Source organism: Nicotiana attenuata, unplaced genomic scaffold (genome assembly GCF_001879085.1).
Source record: "Nicotiana attenuata strain UT unplaced genomic scaffold, NIATTr2, whole genome shotgun sequence".
NCBI lineage: Eukaryota > Viridiplantae > Streptophyta > Magnoliopsida > Solanales > Solanaceae > Nicotiana > Nicotiana attenuata.
Window position 1 is genome coordinate 78,856 of NW_017673074.1, and position 6,555 is coordinate 85,410.

Below are 6,555 nucleotides of genomic sequence, written 5' to 3' on the forward strand. Positions count from 1 at the left end.
GGATGTGCTCCTTGCTTGTGTTATAGGCTTCGGAGATTCATGGGATCAGTTCTTGCCACTTGCGGAGTTTTCCTACTACAACAGTAATCGGTCGAGCATTCAGATGGCTCCCTATGAGGCATTATATGGTAGGTGGTGCCGATCGCCGGTTGGATAGTTCAAGCCGGGGGATGCTCGGTTATTGGGTACAAATCTGGTACGGGATACCCCTGATAAAGTCAAGATTATTCAGGATCGACTTCGCACAGCTCAGTCCAGGCAGAAGAGTTATGCCGAACGTAGAGTTAATGATGTTGCATTCATGGTCGGAGAGAGAGTGTTGCTCCGGGTATCACCTATGAAGGGTGTGATGAGGTTTGAAAAGAAGGACAAGTTGAGCCCTAGATATATCGGACCTTTTGAGATTCTCGAGAGAGTGGGAATGGTGGCTTACAGGCTCGCGTTGCCACCTAGTTTATCAACAGTTCATCCGGTGTTCCATGTGTCCATGCTTCGGAAGTATTATAGCGATCCATCCCATGATTTAGATTTCAGCATTATCCAATTTTGACAAGGATTTCTTATGAGGAGGAGCCAGTGGCTATTCTAGCCCAGCAGGTTCGTCAATTGAGATCGAAGAGTTATTCTTCAGTTCGAGTGCAGTGGAGAGGTCAGCCCGTTGAGGCAGATACTTGGGAGTCCAGGTCGGACATGCATAGTAGATATCCCGAGCTTTTCACCAGTCCAGGCACTTTTGTATGTCCATTCGAGGACGAGCGGTTATTTTACAGGTGGAAAATGTGATGACCCGAAAGGTCGTCTCATGTTTTAGAACCAAATTATGTGCTTTTAAGCTTTAAACACCTCATTTTATCCTTCATCGATTTGCATGCACAGTTCGAGCGTGTTTTCGAAAAGCATTTATGTTAAAAACTTATAAAAATATGAAAATTTTTCTTAGAAATCCATTTGAGTTGACTTCTGTCAACATTTTGAGTAAACGGACCCGGATTCGTGTTTGACGGTCCCGGTGGATCTGTATCATGATTTGAGACTCGGGCGTATGCCCGTAATCGGATTTGGAAGTCCCTAGCCCGAGTTATCGGACATTGTCGAAAATTGAAAGTTAAGGCTTAATGAAATTGAAATGTTTGACCAATGTTTGACTTTTTGGATATTAGGTCCGTATTTTGGTTCCGGAATGCGGTATAGGTCCAATACCACATTATGACTTGTCTGTAAAAATTTGGCAAGAAACGGAGTTGGTTTGACGTGATTCGGACATCCGATTTTGAAAATATAAGTTTTAAAGTTTTCTTGAAAATGTCATTTGATTTGGTGTTCAATTCGTAGTTGTAGGTGTTATTTTGGCGATTTGATCGCATGAGCAAGTTCGTATGATGTTTTTAGACTTGTGTGCATAGTTGGTTTAGAGCCCCGAGGGCTCGGGTGATTTTCAGATAGGCTACGGGTGAAAATTGGACTTAGAGCATTGCTGGTTTTACAATTTCTGTAACTGGTGTCCGATATCGCATTTGCGAGATCAGTGTTTGCATTTGCGAACATTGCTCATGCTGACAGGCCCGCAATTGCGAGCAAATTCTTCGCATTTGTGAAGAGTACCTGGGCCAGCCTTAATTCGCATTTGCAATCAAGAGGTCAACATTTGCGGGGAGCCAGTGTTCGCATTTGCGGACAAGTCTTCGCATTTGCAAAGTGGAGCTGGGACAGGCAATGGTCGCAATTGCGATCAAATGCTCGCAATTGCAGATTTGTCAGAGTTCTCATTTGCGAACTATTCTTCACATTTGCGGATGAAGCAGATGTGTGATGGTCTTCGCATTTTCCATTAACTCTTCGTATTTGCGGGGTTCGCATTTGTGAACCCTAGGTCACAAATGCGACATCTGCACCTGATCAAATATGACTTAGAAGGGATTTTAGGTTCATTCTTCAAATTTTCGAACTCAAGAACCCTAGAGGCGATTTTCCAAATAACTTTTCTTCCCCAATTCATTGATAAGTGATTCTAAACTAGTTTCTTTCAATCTTCCACTACATTTCATTGGATTTCAACTAAAAATCTTGTGTTTTCATGGTGGAAATTGGGGGCTTTGGGTAGGATTAGAGATTTTTGTAAATTGGGGATTTAGATCTCAAATTGAGGTCGGATTCCAAAACAAATTACATAACCGGGCTCGGGGGTGAATGGGTAATCTAATTCTGGTCTGAATTTCGGGTTTGGACCAAGCGGGCTCGGGTGTTGACTTTTTCAATAATTACCTAAATTGAATCTTTTGCAATCGTGGGTAGTTCCTAAGGCTTAATTTAAATCGTTTGGTTGGTAATTTGCTAGATTCTATTGGTTCAGAGGCTTATTTGAAAGGAAAAGCTGTGGTTGAGCTTTGATTTTGGCTGTTGGAGCGAGGTAAGTGTCGTGGTTAACCTTGACTTGAGGAGATATGACTTGTTTCTCTATTTGCTACATGTAGATATTGGGTACAACGTATATGTGAACTAGCGAGTACTTATGCGTTGATGTCAGGTTAAAGCATACGGGTGGGACTTGGTTACTTGTACTTATTGCTTCCTTTGATCATGTTATCCATATTTAGACTAGTATTGATAAATTGATCGGTCTTATTTTGTTTACAGACTTTTGGTAATAATTGAGTATTGATTTCAAAGTTGAGGTTGGTATTGTAGAACCAAATGTTGATGTAAGGCTTGTTCTTGTTATTTCCATCTCCCTGTTGTTATTTGTTCATTACTTCATGGTAAGGGAGAGTGTTAATGCACGAAGGGTGATGCCGTGCCAAATTGTGAGTATTAGTGCATGAAAGGTGATGTCGTGCCATATTGTGAGTGTTAATGCACGAAAGGTGATGCCGTACCATGTTATGAGAGTTAATGCACGAAGGGTGATGTTGTGCCGTTTTTATTGATTTATATGGTGAGGTTGAGAGTAAAAGCACGAAGGGTGATGTCGTGCACTTTTCCTTACTATATTTAACTGTTTTCATTGGTTCAAGGTATATAGGTTGTTCTAGTTATCACTGCTGCTGTGATTCTCTCATCTTGTATTCCCCTCAGTATGTCCCCCCCTCCCGATATTACTTGACTAGCTTTTATTGCTGTTATTTTGTACATATACTGTAATCTGCACAGGTTTTCTAGGTAGGTGTCTTGTCATTGCCTCGTCACTACTTCGTCGAGGTTAGGCTCGACACTTACGAGTACATGGGGTCGGTTGTACTCATACTACACTCTTCACTTCTTGTGCAGATTTTGGTACTGGCCCTAGCTGATCGCGAGGTTAGCAGTTGGACTTGCTTGTCTGGAGACCCAAGGTCGACCAGTTAGCGTCCGCAGACACTGGAGTCTCTTCCTAATCTTATTATTTTACTGTTTCTTTTCTTTCAGAACAGTGTATTTTCTTTCACACTCCGTTTGTAGTAAATCATTGTAGCTCGTGAGTTGTGACTCCAGATCCTAAATGTATCTGATATTATGGGTTTTATGTTATTCCGCAAGTAGTTTTAGTTTCTATTTAGCTTAATTGTTATTGTTATTGAAATTGGATTAAGTTGGCATTAAGAATCCTCTAACGTTGGCTTGCCTAGCAAGTGAAATGTTAGGCGCCATCACGGTCCCGACGGTGGGAATTCCGGATCGTGACAATGAAATACATGCGATACGTCTTAGTTTGAAAAGGCGGTCAATTTTTTTTAAAAGACTCAGTATAGCGCATGAAATACATGCTCTATACCTGAACATGAAAAGACAGTCAGGTATAGCCCATGTAATTCATGCGCTATGCATAAATTAATATACCAGGTATCTTCCCCCACAGAACCATTGCAAACACCCCCCCCCCCCCAAATTTTTCTAAAGAAAATCTCTATTGGGGCCCAAAAACCTCCGCGAAATCTTGTGTCGTTCATATTTTATCGATCTAAAATCCGATCCAAGGCTGCCTCATGCAGCGGAACTCTATAGTGCTTGATTCGGTTGTTAAAGCGGCATTTTTACTTAGTTCAAAATATTCAAAAATAGGTATTTATATATATATATATATACACATACATACGTACACGCACACATATATATACACACACATATATACATATACACACTTATATACATATAATAAATATATACATATATATATATATTTTGTGTACTTAGTTGGTAGTAATATATTGCAAGATTTTGTGCTCGTTTTATGAATTTTTATTTTATATTTTTATCCAAATTACTTTAATATTTAGGAAATTTGTGTTAAAATTGTTTATTATACCTTTGTTATATAGCTTTTAAGTATTTTGTGTTACTTGTTGATTATTTTTATAATTGTACAACAATAATATGTGCCTTTAGTGTTATTTAGTACTCCCTCCGTTTCAATTTATGTGAACCTGTTTGACTGGGCACGGAGTTTAAGAAAAAAATAAAGAATTTTAGAATTTGTGGTCCTAAACAAGTCAAAAAGAGGACTAGAGTATTTGTGTGGTTATAAATGCTTCTTATTAAGGGTATAGTTGGAAGTTTAAGCTAAATTATTTCCATATTTAGAATGGGGTCATTCTTTTTGGAATGGACCAAAAATGAAATAGGTTCACATAAACTGGAACAGAGGGAGTACCATTTAGTGATGTCCTTTAGTGTAGCAGAACTATGTATTTGCTTAGATGACTCAACAACCTCGATCTCACGGCTGGTTTTTATGCAATAAATTCGCGCCGCCTGCTAAGGCGTGACTTTTCAGCAAAAAGCATATTCTTACAAAACTTTGTTGGTCTAGATTCATCCCACATTGTTGTACGAATGTCATCAAGGTCCTTTGTGAGGGCATCCATATCCGGCATACTAGGCAAGTAATCAAGGTAGGGAATCTCCCTTGAATGAAAAGGCACACAGACTCGTACACTGTGGGTCTAACGGTAGGTGGAGTCTGCATATAAGGAGCATGCTCAGTTGTGGCATCATGCTCCCTCGTCAAATCAGGTTGCTCATTCTCATTTATCATCTATGAAGTGTGGTTCCTCATCATCGTCATTCTCATCAGGGAATAGTATCATCTACAGACTCATCAGCTTTGTTGTCATAATCACTGTCATCTTCCTCACTCTGCGCATCGGCCATATCCTGATTCAATATATCGTCATCGCGCAATTATGTTAGGACAGGGCCGTCATGTTGCTCGTTTTCACTACACAAAAAATAATATAATGTGTTTCTCAGACTCATTCCAACATAATATATGTCACGACCCAACACTCATATTGTCATGATAGCGTCTATCATGATACTAGGCAAGCCGACTACTCAGTCATTTCCAACACTTTCAGATTTAAAATATACTAAAACAGGTTTAAATAAATAAAAATCTCATAAAAATGGGATAGAATGTCATAACTCAATACAAAGGTTTTCCCAAAACCAGGGTGTCACTGAGTACATGAGCATCTATATAATGACATAGTCTGATACACTGTTTAGAAAGTAGAACTGAATAAATAAAACTAAAAGATAGGGGAGGAGAGTCAAGGTCTGCGGATGCCAAAGCAGCTACCTCGATGATCTCCGAATGACTGGACTCCGTGAATCAGAACCTGACATGACCTAAAATACCTGGATCTGCACACGAAGTGCAGGGTGTAGCATGAGTACAACCAACTCAATAAGTAACAAATTTAACCTTTGTACTAAAAGTAGTGACGGGCTCGAACATTACAGCCCACATACAGAATTAACAGTATGGAAATTTACGGAAAGCATGACAGTGATATCTCAGAAATTCATAATCTATAGGTAAAGGTATAAGAATCTAGATATGCTTCCAGGTTTAACAATTAAACTCAGAACAGATAAAATATATCAAGTCTAAATGATATGATGAATATGACATCTCTATATCTACATGCCAATGTGCATATCATATGTGATGTAGCACATCAAAGTCTCGCGTACTCACACTCTCGGAGTACTCAACCTAACTGTCTCAATTCTCACTTATTACACTCAATCACTCAACACTTCGTGGCTGGCCATTCATGAAGTGGGGAATTAACATCGTTGGCCCCCTTCCATGGGCACCCGGTAAGGCTTAATTTATATTGTTTATGACTGACTATTTTTCTAAGTGGGCAGAATCCCAGGCGTACGAGAAGGTCAGGGAAATGGAAGTCATCAACTTTACTTGGGACCACATCATATGCCGGTTCAGAATACTGGCCGAGATCGTGTGCGACAATGGGAAACAATTCATCGGTAGCAAAGTAACCAAATTTCTTGAAGACCACAAGATCAAAAGGATCCATCAACACCCTACCACCCTAGTGGGAACGAACAGCCGGAATCAACCAACAAGACCATGATCCAAAACCTCAAAAAGAGGTTAACCGATGCCAAAAGAAACTGGAAGGAAATCCTACCCAAAGTCTTATGGGCATACCATACGACCTCAAAATCCAGCATGAGGGTCATCCCGTTTTCGCTGGTCTACAGCACCGAAGCCCTAATACCGGTCGAACTCGAAGAACCAAGTATCAGGTTCAGATACGCAACTAAGGA